Source organism: Rhagoletis pomonella, unplaced genomic scaffold, assembly GCF_013731165.1.
Source record: "Rhagoletis pomonella isolate Grant_MI unplaced genomic scaffold, Rhpom_1.0 Rhpom_scaffold_00002, whole genome shotgun sequence".
Classification (NCBI taxonomy): Eukaryota; Metazoa; Arthropoda; class Insecta; order Diptera; family Tephritidae; genus Rhagoletis; species Rhagoletis pomonella.
This window is the reverse complement of record NW_023458556.1, coordinates 13,332,393-13,350,771: the sequence shown is the minus strand read 5'-3', so window position 1 is coordinate 13,350,771 and position 18,379 is coordinate 13,332,393. Positions and strand designations below refer to the sequence as shown.

At 34.1% G+C, this 18,379-nt stretch overlaps 1 protein-coding gene across 3 annotated transcripts in view; it reads left to right on the top strand.

Annotated features, from left to right (window-relative positions):
- The window catches only part of LOC118733099 (protein yippee-like CG15309), a 34,165-nt gene that overhangs the window by 1,698 nt on the left and 14,088 nt on the right, over positions 1-18,379 (top strand). The window contains exon 1 of one of the 3 annotated variants that reach the window (XM_036462315.1): positions 13,017-13,099. The exons of the other annotated variants lie outside the window; for them this stretch is intronic. The gene's annotated coding sequence lies outside the window, so the exon portion shown is untranslated. Of the gene's footprint in view, positions 1-13,016; positions 13,100-18,379 lie in introns of those variants that run through there. 3 annotated transcript variants of the gene reach the window in all.

Below are 18,379 nucleotides of genomic sequence, written 5' to 3'. Positions count from 1 at the left end.
ATCTACGACCGCTAACACACTGTGCAAGCGCCAGTTTATTATAAGTATGTATTACATATTAATACCTTAACCTGGAAGTCCATTTCAAAATCAGATTTCCCATTAAACGTCTTCTCAATTTAAAAAAAATCCCCACAAAAGAACTAAAGTTTTTTATAGTTTTTCAAACAGAAACAAAAACATTAGATTTGGCCAATATGACGATGAGTTGACGATCAATTTATTGAATTTGTTAGTGTTTGGTATTTTAGGCTATTTGATCAAGTAAGTTCCTGTTGGCCTTTTTCTACAAATGTGTTTTTCAGCCTTCGATAATCAACTTTTCATGACTACCATTCTCAAATTTTTGAGGATTGATTTAATCATTCCCTATAAATACTTTATTAAATGAATTTTTCACTTTTTAGTTTAGTGAAATACGCACTTAAAAACGTTAATCCATATGTATGCACAAAATATATAGCTTGCACATTAGGGTGGTAAAAAAAAAAGTAAAGTTGGAATTTTAATACCGCCACCTGCTAGGATTGTTCCTCACCGAAAAAAAATATATGTGACCTGGTCTACGAAAAGGGAGCTTACGTGCGAAAACTAGTTTTCTGTGAAAAAGCTGTTAAAAGTAAGCAACTCGTTTCGTCAGTTTCTCAGTTTCTCATTATCTCGTTAATTGTTATACATAATGTAATTGTAATTGTAATTGTATAATGTAATTGTATAATGTAATAAATTATATTTTGTCTTATTTTTACTCTTCTTTCTCTACATTTTGTAATTGTAATTGTATAATGTAATAAATTATATTTTGTCGTATTTTTACTCTTCTTTCTCTACATTTTTAGTACACTTCTAAGCAAGTTAGGATTTTCTGCTTTTCTCCACGTGAAAAAGCATCTCATCTTCCATCCGAATCAACCAAAAAGTGCAAATTGATTTTTTGACACCTAAGCCCCCTTTCCGTAGACCAGGTCACATATACATATTTATTTTGAAATCAAAAAAATATTTAGGTGCTCAAAGCGCTTAAAAATTTCCATATATTTTATATGAAAAAAAAACAAGTTTTTGTAGAAATGTTAGAAATATAATTTTTGGAAATCAATGTTTTTCGATTGGGTAACTTTGTTTCTCTTCAGGAGACTTGTAGTAACAATACTCAATTGTTTATTTAACCATTATATTATAAGATATTTTTTATAAGACCCCTAAAACCTGCCTAACCTAAACCCTAAACCTAAAAATGCAATGTTATGTACTCATATCGCCACAAATTCAATGCCTCTTACACAAAACACATTCGAGCAGACGCAATAAAACGTAGTATGAGGAAATCAAAACGAATATGTAAAGCAAAACAAAATAATATAAAATGCAGAATGCTTGTTCAACGTGTAGGATGTGGTTTTCTGTGCTTGTTGAGAAGGTAAAAAAGCTGGCTTCAAAGCCGTGGAGGTGCTACTGCTGACCCATGTTTCGATGAAATTGCGCAGCTTCGAGCACTCTGCTGTCCCTCACGCACATAGATACATATGTATACATATACAAATAACCCGAGAATTATTATGTAGGTATATACACGTAAAAAGAGAATGGAGAGAAGCTACATCATACATATGTACATACATATGTATTTGGACACTGGCCGCATAAGAATATTAACAAAAAGTTCTGTCAAAAGTTGCTAGCAAAAGGCATTTATTTAAACGCTAAATTTATTTTTGATAGGGGCTCTTAAGTCACCTTAACTTGGCTTACTAGATTAGTCCTAGAAAAACAGTATTTCATATATTATTTCATATATTATTTTATATTTTAAAAGGTTTATTTTGCGAATTTCCAATTATAAAACCCTGTTCGTTTATTAGTTTGAATTGCACACAGCAACCTGCGATCAGTGGTTTTCTTACTGGCAGATTGTTGTAAGTAAAAAATGTATCAGTAAAAATTTGCCAGTTCCTTACTTTTGTCCAAAAACTGTAACCTCAGCGGTATTCCTCAAAGCGTCGAAGAATTCAATCAGTTATAACAACAAAAGCGACCATTAGTCTTGAAAGAAGTAATTTCAAGAATTAGCTATGACATTTTGAAGTAATTGGCATACAACAATAAAAATATATTAAAAAAAAAACTCGATCAAAAGCTAACAAAAGTATAGGACGAAGTTTAGTGGAAATCGATAAAGCGGTTATCGATATACACTATAAGTGGGTGGTGTCACGCCCATTTTCCAAAAATCTATGGTCTTGTTTCTTGTTAAAAGATTGATTTAAGTTGGATAAAATTGGGGTCTTTAATTATTAAAATATATGAGTTTTCGTATTTCTGAAATATACCGTTATATGGGAGGTAGGCGGTGATTCTTGCCCGAAAAATTTCAACGGATTTCCTAGTGAGACTAAGAAATGTTCGCATTGGTTTTGGTGGGGACACAGAGCGGCCACGCTCATTTTCCAAAAATTTCAAAACACTTCAAAACAAACGTCTTGTTTTACACCGAAGTTCTACTTCACATTCCAACTTTCTACAATTTGGGTTCAGTATTTGCGGAAATATCGTTGTTTTCGAATTTTTCCAAAAAATACCGTTATATTGGAGGTGGGCGTTGTTATGGTCCGATTTTTCCCATTTTCAATACCAACCTATCTTGGATAAAAGAAAACCAGAAGGACCGACGGCCGGACAGACAGACATGGCTTAATACACTTCTATTTTCATTCTGACAAATTTTGTATGTATATTCTTACAAATGTATGTAAGTATGTATACATAAAGTGCACAAGTGGGCTCGGGTATAAAAATTTGTGAAACCCGGAACAGGCCCGTATAAGTTTTGAAAATATGTATGCAGAATTGTAGAATTGTTATCTCACTACAACTAATTTAAACTGTGTACTTATACATTTGGACAGTTCTGGTTACGTAGACGCAACTGTCGTATGACCCTGTGCATGCTGTTATTTTCGTTTAGGAAGACTTCACATACATACATACATACATATGTATGTCCCATTTCTATAAAATAAATCTTAACAAGAGCGGCGCTGTTTTTGACTATGCCGAAGGCTTTATACCTTTCATGAACATCAGAAAATTGTACTTTGATTAAATACATAAAGGAGTTATATCGCAAAAACTTGTATCTGAACAATCAGTGGTATTCAGCAGCGATTTTGACGATTTTCTCAGCAGACTTTGTATGATTATTTAGAAAATAGCTCACGAAATTTCTCTGTCCAAATAAAGGAGTTTTACAGTAAAACCCCATATCTGACGAATCAGTTGTATGGGGGCTATAGGTTATAGTGACCCGTTCTTTGTCATTTTCACTGTAAGTATTCTATTGATAAATTATTAAAATATTTCATAAATGGAGGAGTTATAACGAAAAATCTCAAATATCTGAACAATCAGTTGTATGGGAGCTATATGTTATAATGGTCCGATTACATTTTCATGGGTCTATCTCTTCTTATTCTGGTACTTACAAACACCTGACCAAAGTTAGTATACCATTTTATGCTCATGAAAGGTATACAAATTATAAAACGCAGCGAAAATACGTCATAGATAAGTGACAAGTGGTCAAAGCCGCTGATAACCGCTTAGAAGTCACTAATGCGAAGCGAACAATACTTGAAAAATAAATACATTCATGTGCACATGTTTCTGATTTTAAAATGATAGCTTGAAAAAAGATAAATAAATACATATGTACATGCAGTAACATTGCGACTCAAATTCTTGTCAGCTTGTCATCATTCTGCGCGAAGTTCAAAAGACTAGCACTAACCTTCCATGACCGATGTTGCTCCGATCTGGTGCTGTTTGGTTTGATCCATAATAGCAACCATTAGCTACCTTCCGAGTGTATAATTTGGGTATTATAGATTCATTATTCTTTAACTCACACTGTTATCATACTGCTGTTTGTAGTAGGTACCTATAGTGGCTACCGATTTTGATATTTTCACGTGTTGCCAGAGACTATAGCGATTATTATTGCCATTGCAAATTGATTCCACGCACGTAAATATGTTGCTAATCACCGATCGTACATAACAAATATATATGTTTATATGTATATATGTACATGTATATCTCACCCGAAAATTCAAATCCATATTTGTAACGTTCAACGCTCGTATCCTACTGAGGGGCCAATAGCCTTTATTTAAATGCTGGTCATCGGCATTTCCAGGCCGGAAAACAAAGCGTGTGCGATCACAAAGAAGTAAAAATTAACAACGAGGAAATTACAAGCAACGGCAAAAAGACAACCAAGCAATGATGGCGGCAAAAGCATTTAGCGTAACAGAACATATGGTTGAGAAATTATGCGGCAGCCATTAAAAAAGAAATAAAGATTATTATTCATAATACATTTGTAGCTACATATGTATGTACATACATAAAACAAAAATTACCACTCGTTGCCGCTCGAATGAGGAATGAGGAAAAGATAGAATTATAAATAAAAGTCTATTGACTTTTCACCATCGGCGAATGGCCATTAAAGCCAACCGAAATAAATTCAATTGAATGAAAATAATAATAATAAATTAGTAAAAATAAACAAAAAGTTCTAGTGCTGTTGTGGTTTCCATACACTGCTGACCGGCGAGTATAACCAATGTGACGCTCTAAATTTGCACGAAGTAAATGTACACATATAAATGTGTAGTACTTAGCTCCTATGTATGCATATAAGGAGATATGTTTTTATGTATACCATTTATGTACATATATCAGCTTGTAAATACAGCGCATTTCTCTATACGTCGCAGTACACTAAATAGCAAATAAGAAAACACAAAATAAAAAATAGAATTTCTCTAAGTAAAATAAGCAGAATATTTATGTATGTAAATAAACGCAATTAAGACCGCTTGCTAAGCGCCAATACAGATCTCATTCTATTTGGGGTCAACTAAAAATCAACTGGATGTGTATATATACATACAGTGAAACCTCGATGTAACGAACCTTGATAAAACGGAAAACTCAATATAACTAAATAACCGCCTAAGTCGAATTAAGAAAGAATTCAGTTATATATGCTATCGTATTCTCCAACTACTGTTCCATGCGTATGTGAAATCCCCATCACGCTAGCTAGGCTATTTAAAACATTATAGGCGAAAATATGTTGGTTTCCCCATAAGGCTAACATTAGAATCCAAATGTTTAAAACGTTTTTTCTCGAAATCAGGTTTTTCGACTTAGGCGGTTACTGCTTATGACCACACATATATGTACAGTTGTCCATAAAAAAATGCTAGAATATTTATATCTTCAAAAAAAATTTGCAGGAAAGGCAAAACACTTTTTCAACCAATAGAAATAATCAAAAATATTTCTTGTGATTTTTCTTAAGAGCTGCAAACAGCCCTTTGAAATTGAATGTCCTACAAAACTGAATTCTCAAATTTTTCTAAACTAACTTTAAGGAAACTTCTTAATTTTTGTACAAAGTTTGAAATTCTATAAAATTTTGAAACCTTTTACGAAAAATGTTACATTAAAGAAGTAATTTTTAAGCAAAAAACAAAACCGACTTCAATTCTCATATAAAATTTTAAGAGTACCGTTTATTTCTTCATAATCCAATGTTCGGATCTAAACGAAAGAAGTATAGGACCACCTCTGAGGTACCACGTTTCCTTTAAAAAAATAATTGATAACCTCCTTTTTTTTTGAAGTCGGTTAAAAAATAATAGAAAAAGTAATTTAAAAACAATTTTTTTTAAAGACAAAATTCAAAATTCAGCAGGATGTTTTACCAACTTGAAGCTTGCACTTTATTGTTCTAAAAGTGACAGTGGTTACAAAACTGAGTGCCGAATTTTTCTAAAAAATCGAATTAATAAGCTCGAAACTTTTTTAAAGAATTTCGAACTTTCTAATATTTGTACAAAGTTTGAGATTGATTTTTAAATTAAATAAATAGTAGATACATTAAAAATAGCCAGAACTTGTTAAAATGTCGCGTCCATATTTATGTTTTCGTCACTGTAAGTTTATACATATTTGCATCAACGAAATGCATTTTCGCCCGAGAGATTTTGTTTGTCTATAAGCTCGTATTGTCATGCGAGAAGTTTCCTTTGTTATTGTTTGCCTTGTTGCTGTGGTAGCCATGGTTACAAACTTTGTTGTCTAGTTGGTTGAAATTATGTTAATACATGCTATCGTTGTTGTATGTATGTATATACATATCATATTGAAAATGGTAGCACTGTTGCCGACTACGTGCTGCGCCATTATAGAAATCTCTCGCCAAAAGGTGTTGGAAAATAAAAATTTCAACTTTTCCCTTATCAGGCAAGAAATAGTGCCTTTCAGTGCAAATTAAGGCAGCTATTAAAGCAGAGAGAATTTATTGGATCTGCTGTTTAGCTTTCCACTCTCAAGGAAAATATATGTGCAAGTGTTTGTTTCGCAGCAGTATTCATACAAAGCTAAATCTCAGCTTTTATAAATACGCATGCATGTACTATATTTTTATACCCGAGCGCACTTGTGCACAAGGGTATATTAATTTTGTTCACATAACGGTTGTTTGTAACAGGCAAAACGAATCGAGATAGATATAGACAAATGTATACATAAATGATCAGAATGAAAAGAGAAATCGATTAAGCGGTGACTGTCTGTCCGTCCGTCCGTCCGTCTGTGCACACGATAACTCGAGTAAAAATTGAGATATCCTAACGAAACTTGGTACGTGCACTTCTTTCGGGCGTAGGACGGATGGTATTGAAAATGGGCAAAATCGGACAATAACCACGCCTACCTCCCATATAACGGTAATTTTCCGAAATACGAAAACTGCAATATTTTAGTAACTACTGAAGATTATTCACTCAAAATTGATATTTACAATAATTTTTAGACGAAAAATAAGAATATTATACATATTTGGAAAATGGGCGTAGCCACGCCCACTTATGGATACATGTGTATATCTTGGTAACCGCTGCACAAATTTCTTCCAAACTTGGCACAGTTGTTTGTCTTGCTACAGCATACCAAATGGCCTAAAATTTTTAAAATCGGACAATAACCACGCCTACCTCCTATATAACGGTAATTTGGAGAAATACGAAATCTTCGATAAATCAATAAATATTAAAGCTAATTTACTCAAAATTGATGCTTGCAACAATTCTTTACCAAGAAATACGTTTATGATAAAATTTTGGAAAATGGGTGTGGCACCGCCCACTTATGATCACATATATGTATCTCGGTAACCGTTCTACCAATTTGTACCAAACTCGGTATGATTATTGTGCTTGCCCCATAGAGGCAAAACGTTGAAAATTATTGGAATCAGATTCAAATTACGACCACTTTTCATATAACGGCAAATTTCAGAAAAGCTTGAAACTTCAATATTTCGAAATTTAAGGACGCTAATTTACTCAAAATTTATACACAGCGGCTTACCATGTAGCGGTACCTGCGCCGGGTATTTAATGTTCGGCTCCGCCCGAACTTAGACTTTCTTACTTGTTACATGTTGTTCTAAATAAGTTAATTAAAAATTATTCTAATATTACCACTAGACCGTAGCAGAAAAAGGAGTTCGCCCTACACCTTCGAATTTAATACATTTCTGCAAGGCAACTTGGAAAATATGCACATATATATTTTTTGTCCCGAATGTAGGGGTCGTCTTCTCACGTTTTCGTCATATCTTCGGCCTTTGCAGTCGGATATTAAAGTGTCATACATATATATGTATATCGATCTTGTAAATTTTTTGTTCCAAAGTTCATTGGCTTCAATTACCCCTTTCCACCGTTCTCACGCGATCTGATTCTTCAGCAAGCCAACGTACCACCCTAACGATGTTTTTGAATCGAGGAGAAAATTTTTTTGTTTCAAAGTTCACTGACCTTAAGTACCACGTTCTAGTACTCATGTTAGCCCACTATATCTCAGTTCTTAACACCTTGGCAGAAATACAGTTGGAGGTTTGCCATTGCCTGCCGAGGGGCGACCGTTTTTACGCCAGAATCATTTTTCTATATTCTTTTTGCGATGTTGCTGGGTTTGAACCCACGCCTTGCGGAGTGGTAGCGCGCACTGCTAACTAAAATTAAAGTGAAAAAAAGTACGGTCTAATGTACATACATTTGTATGTATATTAGGGTGCACCACCCGCTTACAAAAAAAAAAATCGATACTGTTTTTCTATTGGAATGATAAAATATATTTTAAATTATGTTTTGAGACTTACCTTACGTGAGTTGGGCCGATTTTGAAATATCTCCAAAAATTGAGTTTTTCATTAATAAAATAAGTTTTAAAAAATATTTTTTCCAAAAAATTGCCTTAAATGATAAAATAGTTTAAGCTTAGAATGTCTGCATAAGGGTGGCCACAAAAAGATGCGATACTACCGGTGCGATACGATATCGTATTTGATGCGATAACGATAAAAAGCGGAGGCCCTCAAACAGGTGCGATACGATACACTGTGGTGCTTCATCTCTCGTATGTCAATCTTTATATTCCGAATAATGGGGTTTGTATTGATCGCATATCGTTAATTTTTGTATCGCACCGGTAGTATCGCATCTGTTTGTGGCCACCTTTAAGCTGTTTAAACACTGTATCAGCGGAATCAATATAATAAGATTTTTGGAGATATTTTCAAATCGTTCTAGCTACAGCTAGTAAATCTGATTATTTTACCGAAATATTTTGGCGGAGATATTAAAATATAATAGATTTAGTAATTACGGTGGAATACCCGCAGCGTTTTTTGGTGAGGCACCCTAATCTGTATGTGTATATTTAATGAGTTATCGCTCCCGGCTTCCCGGCGATTCTGCCGGCGCGCATGCACCAGCTGTTAATCGCCCAATTGCCCAAATTTCTGTGGAATTATCACCTACAATATCACCAATAATAAGATATTATCAACGATATTGAAGCCCATCATCAACAAACTGATTGCACTAGGAATTTTCCATCACTGTCGCTTGTTTAATCTCTCTCTTGCTCTCTCTGGTCTCACACGAACCAGTCAAGGCGAAAAGTGGTAAGCCAAACCGGTCAAACAGTCAGTCAGCTGGCTGTGCGAAAACATTATACTGTTTATTAATACTTAAATATGTATATGGATTTACATATACACATGCATACATATTTATATGTACAGTGGCGCTCACCTAAATAGCACACTTTTTGTTTTAGTTTGCTAAATGTTCCTGAACTGTACACAAAGTTTTAAACTTTGACTTATACGGTTTATGTTATAGAATCTACTATATTTTTACAAAAAATGAACGAACAAATTTATCACGTAAAACGTTGTGAATATTGTAAAAAATTCAAGTATGCTATTTAGATGAGCGCCACTGCACATATCAGACAGAAATTCAACACTTGCTCTGTCCAGCATGTCAGCTAGATGCTAGTAGTTTTCTCCAGTTCTTCTGCAGTTGCACTATTTTTTTATTTCTATCGCATTTTTCTCCATGTAAAGTATTTTGGATTTTTTTTTGGTATGGAAAAAATGCGTAATACAGTCGGAAAACAACTCCAAACTTGCACTTTATTGTACTACAATTTAATGGGCTATAAAATCCGATTAAGAAGTTGAAAATTCATATGCAATTTTGCTGGATTTTTATAATTTTTGCACAAAGTTTAAAATATGAATTTATATGGTTTTCGGTAGATAATGTTCTATACTTTAGTAAAATATAAAAAATATTAAATAAGCAAAAGAAAAATTGGCAAATTTTGTTAAAATTTCGCGTCCTTATTTATTTTTACACCACTGTGCATATGTTTGCATATATAATTTGGAGAATGATCTCGACCTAAGTCCTCCAATCTATTATCATGCATATATACATACATAGTATATATTCTATTTATGTTCTCCGACGTATTGATTGCGTGTTTTTGCCAATGTTAAGTCGTTAGTTTCCTAAATGCTAACCACAGTGACCACAGCTGAGTTTTCTGTTGCAACACTTTGCAAATTCATATGTACCTTAAATAGTATGTATGTATCTACATATATATGTACTTATATTAGGGTGGTCCAAAATGAGTAAAGTCGGAATTTTAATGCTCTCAACCCCTAGGATTGTTCTACATCGAAAAAAATATATCCCTATTTTTTATTTTGAAATCAAAAAATATTTAGAGGTTGCTCAAAGCACTCAGTTTTCCATATAGTTTTGTTTTATATGGGGAAAAAACAACTTTTCGTAGAAATGGTATAAAATTCTTGAAAATCAATATTTTTCGACTGGTTCGCTTCAGGAGACTTCCAATATTATTATCCAATTGTTTATTTAACCATTTTTTAATACTAAAGATTTTTTATTTTTTCCCTCCATGAAATTTTCTGGGAGTTTTGGCGGACCTATAAAATATAGTTGCTATGAAAAAATGGTTAAATAAATAATTGGTTATTATTATTGGTAATCTCCTGAAGAGAAACAGAGTTTTGCGATTGAAAAATATTGATTTTCAAGCAATCTATACCATTTCTACAAAAAGTGTTTTTTCCATATAAAATACATTGACAAATTTGATCGATTTTAGCGACCTCTAAATATTTTTAAATTTCAAAATAAAAAAATTAGGTATATTTTTCGGTTTAGAACAAGCCTAGAGGATGAGAGCATAACAATTCCGTTTTTACTTTTTCACATGCATTTTTGCCCAACCCTAATGTACACACATATGTGTATAAATTTGTCCGCCAATGCATTTATCTGCTCTGCTTGTAGTTTTCTTAAAGTTGTTGGATTATAACCGCGTCGCTTTCTCTGTGTTCTGAGGTCTGCACCATCTATGTATGTACATATGAATGGGCGAGTATGAACGCCAATGTAGTTGTAATCACGGTTGCCATACTGGTCGAAATGTAACTGACAACGAAATGTAATGTCAAGAACGTTCCCAAAAAATAGTCAAACAGGAACAAAAGTATTGAAAGCAGTTTTAATGGGAACAAAATGAGAAAAAATGGTTCGGAAAGGTTTCTGTAAAGAACAAAATGCGAACAAAGCTCTCGGCAACGATCTCAAGGAGAACAGAATGAGAACGTAACTTTCGGGAACGTTTCCAATGAGAACTAAAGTATCGAAAACGTTTGCTAGGAGGATCAAAGAGAACAAAACGAGTATACAAGTTTTGAGCAAAGACATAATTATTATAAGAGAAAAGCATAAAAGTCAATCAATAATTATTATATTAAGATACAAAATTTTCGAGTCATCTATAATTATTATTCAAAGACTTATATTATAAAAGTCCTTGGATAATAATTATTATTGAGATAAATAATTTTCAAGTCTTCAAAGACTTTTATTTTGAGACTCATGTTAAAAAAGTCGTTTCATAATAATTATGAGTTGAACAAATTTTTTAAGTCTTAAAAGATTAGATGGAGACCAGCTCGGGGTTAGCTGGGCACCAGTTCGTGACAATTTGGGGAGTAGTTTGGGCCCAATTGGGGCTTAGTTTGAGAACAGTTCGGGAATATATATATAATATAGTTCCAATCTAGTCCCCAACTGGTCCCAAATAACTCCCCAACTAGTTCCAAACTCTTTGCGACCTGAACCCCAACTAGTCCCGAACTGGCCCCCAACTAGCCTAGAACTAATCCCGAAATGGGCTCGAACTAATCCCGAAATGATCCTGAACAAGCCCCGCGCTTTAAGACTTAAACAATTTTTTCGCTGAACTGTCCATTTATGGAAAAATTTTTTATTTTCTGTGCAAGAAAAGTTCGTGCCTTAAGTCTTTCGTTGACTTAGTTTGCATGATTTTCTTTCAATCCTTTTTGGATTAATGTTAATATTCAAACATTTCTAACTAATAGAATGCTATGAGAAAAATGTTGTTCTCGTTTAAATTCTTCACGAATAGTTCAGAGAAGATTTGTATCCGTTTCGTCGTCTGTCAGAAAGTTTCGTCGACTTTAGTTCCCAAATTGTTCTTCGACAGAAAGTTCCTTAGACATTTGCTCTCATTTTATTCTATACCAGCACATTCCGGAGACTTTTGTTCCCATTTTTTTCTCTCAAAAAACGTTCCCGAAAGTTTTGTTGACATTTTGTTCTTTTTGGGAACGTTTCACAGGATTTTGCTCTTATATAATTCCCGTTGAGAATGTTCTTCAAAATCTTGTTCTCACTTTCGTTCTGGTTTGTTCTCATTTCGGTTTGGGGTTTTAAATGTTCTTGAGAGCAAAACTACGAGAACGACTTTTAGTTTCGATCATATCTTTGGTTTTCGGTCCCTGGCTGTTACATAGAATTTAATTTAAGAATGGTATGCTGGAACCGTTACAAAATAGCTCACAAACACAAAAATTGGTTTATTAACTAAATCACCAATGTTTATTTGTAAAATTTTTGAACAAAGGCAGATTTCTTTGCTATAGTTCAGAACTTTTCTTCCCAGAGAGAGAAACACAACAACAACCACATGGAAGAAAATTACAGAACTAGAACGCTGAGTCCGCTTTAATTTAATCCAGTGGTCGGCAGGCCTTAGCTCACTGAGCGCTCTCTGAGCACATGTGTGTTTCAGACGTATACGAAGAGCGCCAGCTGGACAGTGCATTTAACGCAGCCATTTTCACTTATTGAGCCATTTGAATGTGTTAACTGATTTAATCTATAGCTAAAACATATTTTGGTAAATTTTTTACATTTTGATCCCCTAAAAAAGAGAAGAGAAGTAAGTGGCAACCGTGGTTGTAAAGATAGGTTGATTCGTCTGGCTCTGTGCTCTTGTGTCTCACACAAATTTACAAATGCGCATGTTGGGCATATTGTACCTCTGTTGTTGTGGTTGTTGCTCTTATTAGTGTTGTTGTCATTCATCATCATCATCAAGCAACAGCAACAGTCGAGCCAATCGCCAGCAACGAACACAATTCCATTGCAGCTGTAAGAACAGTTGATGTTTTGCTGCCATCATAAACGTGTTCGCACTCTGCGCTGCTTGAATTTCTGTGTTTTTATTTAATTTATAATTCAAAGTAGTAATTCAACTCGGTGCACTAAAGACTTCTTAACTGTGTTGCAGAGTTGAATAAATTTCGCTTAAGTTGGTAAGTAGGTTTCAATCGGAGTGCAATCTACCTACTGTAGTGTTTTTGCTTTAATCTCTCGTTTTGATACAAGAAAATAAATAAATAAATAAATAAAAGCGTATGGCTGTTTTTCAAGGAAAACATTTGCAGTGCTTTGTTGTTTTGCTATATTCATATGTATGTATTTATGTATATGTCTTTTCTTGTTTATTCTCCCAATTGTTTACAACTTTTATTTTGATTTGTGTGCTCTCTCTTCTTACACTCGTTTTTCTGCTATGCTTTCGTATTGCACTTTTTCGTGTATCTTTATTTTTGTTTTTAATCCGAATATTTGTTTTTAGTCTTTATTTTGGTTTAGTTTCTTTCTTTAGCCGCAAAAAACAGCTGTGAAATACATTTACTTTGCATTTTTTCGTAAATATCTATTTGTTTTTTTCTTTTTTCTTTCTTCTTGTTTTAGTTTTTGTGTAAAGTGCTTGCATTTGCTGTGTATACCAGTTCTGTGTATTTTTTTTTCGAATTTTGTGATTGCTTACCAAGTGGCTGAAAAACAAAGGTACGCACGCATTCGCTTGTATGAATTGTTTACTTTTAGTTACGCATAAATTTCTTTTGCTCCCCTTTGCTCAGTCCAGCGGTGGTCTACTCTGTTTTGCGTTCGAATTCTTGTATTAGTCCGTGTCGCATATCGAATCGCAATACCGAACAGACCCCCAGAGCTCTTCTTCCGGTTTGGCTAATTGTTATTTTTATTACTCATACGCCGCCGTCTACTACCACCGAGAAAAAGTTCAAATTTCACCACCATAACTGCGCTGGCTAACTGTAAATCACGATTTCTTTACGCGTGTATGTATGTATGCATGCATGTATGTTTGTGTGTGTGTATACGTACAGGACCCCTTCTGTTCTGTTCGTTTCATTGTTATTCCGCCGCTTTGCCGCACTTCTTTTGTGACATTCTTAGCCACTTAGATATGTATGTATGTATGTATGCACATAAATATTTCTGATTATTCTTCCTCTCATCCAGTTCTGAGTTATGGGTTCATCGAACTATTTTCTCTTTTTTTTTGTATTTATTAGTCACTGATGCTTTCGCATTTAATGTATTTGATGTGTCGTTGGCTTCTTGCAGTTGCTGCGTCTTTGTATTACTTTACCGTTGTTATGACTATTCTAACAAAGCTCAACTGTTGGTAGACAGTTGGTGTTTGCATGCATGTGTGTGCGTATGAGTGCGTAGGATAACTGTCCCTGCAGGGAACTCCAGTTCCAGTTCCAGAGCTCTTTATTTGAAAAGTATTAAATTCAGTAAAAAGATTTTCAAGCATTAACTTATTAAAAAATTCAATTTGGAATATGAATTACTTTATTGTAAATTTTGAGGTGGGTTCTGCGCAAAAACAATGGGGATGCCGTAGCCAGAGAGTTATTTTTTCTAAGCGCGGTCAACGCGTATAGGTGTTCTGCGCAAAAATACTATGGATGGCGGAGCCCAAGTTTACATTTTCTTTGTCAAAAGTGCTAATTTTACCGCATTTACAATGAGTCCCCAGGGGTCTGTGGCGGAGTTCGAGAGGTAAGGGGGAATTTTCTTAGAGCTTGGGCTGTGTTTTTCTAATAGGTGGGGTTTTAAAGGATTTTTTTTAAATCCCCTCAGATGACAAAATAGTTAAAGCTTGTTGCATTTGCATAAAAATATTTAAAAATTGTTTCAACGACAATTCAAAAACGCTCTATCTAAGCTGAAAATGTGTTGATACAGGGCGTTTTTGAACCTAATTCTGAAATAGGGTGTTCTTCAATGAAATTCTGAGACAGGGCGTTTTCGAACTTGCTGCCGAGATATGTAGGTCCATCTTCCACTCAGCCGTCGATATACTAACTGTAGCCCTGTGCTCAATACAAGCACAACACACTAGAAACTAAGGAACAATCAAGAAGGGCACCAAAGAAGACCACAGTGGGTCTGTCGGCCAATATGGTCATGGCCACAGTTTTTTGGGATGCACGCGGTGTCATTCACATCGATTGCCTTGAAAAATCCATCTATTGGTCTACGAACTCACCATCCACCATATTCACCAGATTTAGCCCCCAGCGACTCTCACCTGTTTTAAAACCCCACGAAATGGCCAATGAGAGATTTCGATCGAGTGAAGCGGTCATCACTGAAAAAAAGCTTATTTTGAAGACCTTGACAAATTTATTATTTGGAAGGAATAAAAACTTTGGAAACACGCTAGACTAAATGTTTCGAGCTAACAGGAGACTATTTTGAGAATCAAAACGCTTTTTTTGCGGAAAATGTATCTTTTATCAAAAATTCACTTATATTTCAAATTGCCCTCATATTTTTCCTATAGGGTGTTTTTGTTTTAATATTTCTCTTCCAGATAACTGTCTGCTTTTAATATGAAAGGTTACTTTGTGAGTGCGTCATTAATGATAGTATATAGAGGTGAATATCACGATAGCCCCACACTCCCTCAGACCAGTGTGGGCACGTTGTAAGTCAATTAATTCTATTCAAATGCCGCTTTCGGCGTTTACGTCTCGCTTATGTTTTTGTTTTGAAACAAATACGTAGCTACTTACATACATACTTACATATGTTTTTACATGTGTGGTTACGAAATTGTAGGAAAAACCTATAAATAACTTGTCACGTGCCCAATATCTTTAGTTTTCCTATGTTGTTGTTTTGAACTACATATTTTTCAAATTGATTTCTGAGTGCGATTTGTCACCAACTTATGCAACATATGTATGTATATAAATTCATTTACCCACATACCTTTCTACAGTTCATATTTGTGGTACTCCTGTTTTATGGTCCACCCTGTTTGCACCCTGGTGCAACAGGCTGTCGTTGACAGTCGTATGTGTAGGCGGGTGCGCGGAAAATTATTAATATTGATTTATTTATCAAAGCAAAAATCAAACCTCTATTAAGTTTAGTGGTGAATACTTTTTATTTTTGCAGTTTTTTGTGCACTCGTTTTTTACATATTGAATGCCTTACGTGGGTGCTTCTATTCAATGACTCAGGAAAAATTTTTCAACAATTCGCAACACAGGTATTAATGTATGGTTGTTCTCTCCTTTAACTGGGCAACAATATCTACTTAAGTCATAAGTTATCAGTGCATTTCTTATCATTCATTGCATATATGAAATTTAAAAGAAGTTAATGACACATACATAATGCTAATTTCCTTGTAATTGTCGTATGAATTTTGCACTTTTTTGTTAGAGTGAAAAATTGTATAATGGACCTAAAGTGTTGTCTTGGCCTTCACAAAAAAAAATATAGAACGTTTTTGAGCAATGGTCAATCATACATAAGCTCTGATTAAACCGATTTGTACAGTAAAGTAACTATCAAGACAACTTGGGTTAACTCGACAACTCTCGCAGAAATTAGTGTAAAGCATGGCTTGTGCGACCAAGTGAATATAATTTCGCTAATTACGCGTTTACCAATATCATCAAATATAAAGTACTTATAATTCTTATGCTGGGATACAAATATTTTGAAAAAATGATTATAACGTCGTTTAAAGTACAACAAACAATTTCTCTAAAATGTAGAATTTTTCCTGAGATTTTAGTAAAAATTTATGTATGCAGTTTTATAGCACATTCATTTTTAGTGCGATAAAGTGCACAATGCATTCCAAAAGTTCAAAATAAAAAGCATCAGTCGCTTTTATTTCTTAACCTCAACAGATGCTAGTTTTCCCCTAGGTTGCGCAAGTTAGAGTTTTTCTTCTAGTGTGGTTTAGAAATATAAGAGACTGATGCTTTGTATTTTGACGTTTTGGAATGCACCCATACTTTCAAGCGACTAAGAATTCGCGTTGTTTTTTAACCGACTTCTAAAAAAGGAGGAGGTTATCAGATCGTCGGAATATTTTTTTATTTTTTTTCGTTTTTTTTCATAAGTCATAATTCTTTTTGCATCGGAAAGGTAGTGTCTCAGAGGTCAAGGCCGTATTAAGGAGGGGGGGATGTGGGGGTTCTGACCCTCCCCCCCGAAATGTAGAAATGTAGGTTTTTAAGGCACTTAAACTTGAAAAAGGTAAAACGAATTTCAAAAAAAGGCACATATTTTTTTAATTTTGTTATGTACTTCCTTTATGTACAATGTTAAAGATATAAAAAAATACATACAGTGGTCAAAAAATTATAGTTTTAACGTATTATATTTGTTGTTATTGAACTTTTGTTATATTAAAAAAAAATATATAGTTCGTTCTTTAACAAAACCCGTGGAAATTCATGTTTCCAAATTTGAGCAGTCCACTTGCAAAGGCGCTTTGTAAAAAACTTGTATTTATACGAATGTTGGTAAAGAACGAACTATAAAAAACTAACCGAAATTAAATAACAACAAAAATAATATTTTAAAACTTGTCAAAATTTGGTGCGGCTATAATTTTTTCGACTACTGTACATAAGTTGGCTATGATTACTCGGCCGTGATATCATAGTAGCACAATGCCACTCATATTTGACTTACAAACAAACTACGGGCAGGAATTTCAAGATTTCAACCTTGTTTTTATGAAGAATTTTATTTTTATCAGTATTTTGCTTTAATCAAAATATGTTGAAATAAAAGTGAAACTAAAAAAAATTTGCGGTTGCAATAGAATGAAGCTACCATTGGTTTTTAAATCAATCACGTACTACGAATACTTCAAGTTACATCTAAACAGTAATAAAACAGATCAAACCTGAATAAATTGATTTAATCTCATTGATAAACGTAGAAGCATTCAAATTAATGCAACGACAACATTTTTGGTGTTCGCCTTCTGTTGGCAGTCATTTCCACATATGTATGCATTTATGCATGCATGTATGTATGTATGCACCCTGCAGGGTAAGCTACTAGCTACGAACTAGAATTCTACCAGTTTGCGTTTTAGTCCAACTAGTTCACGTTCTATCCTTTTTCAATGTTAGCGACTGGTATTTTTAGCATGGCGATGTCCTACGAGTTGTCAATTGTCAGGCTATGCATCAGCATCCACTAGTAGAAATACTACTAGCATCATTTCAGTTGGTGAGATAGTTTGCCAATTCATCCCCCGTGAAAAGCATAAGTATGCCATTTTGCTCGCGGCGTTTCAACACTCGAAATGGCTGACAGAGCAAAGCACTGGCGTGGTATTCCTGAGATCCCAGGTTCAAGTCCTGGCGCAGAGGAATTTTTTTAAATTTATTATTTTATTCAATTTTATTTTATTTTATTTTATTTTATTTTATTTTATTTTATTTTAT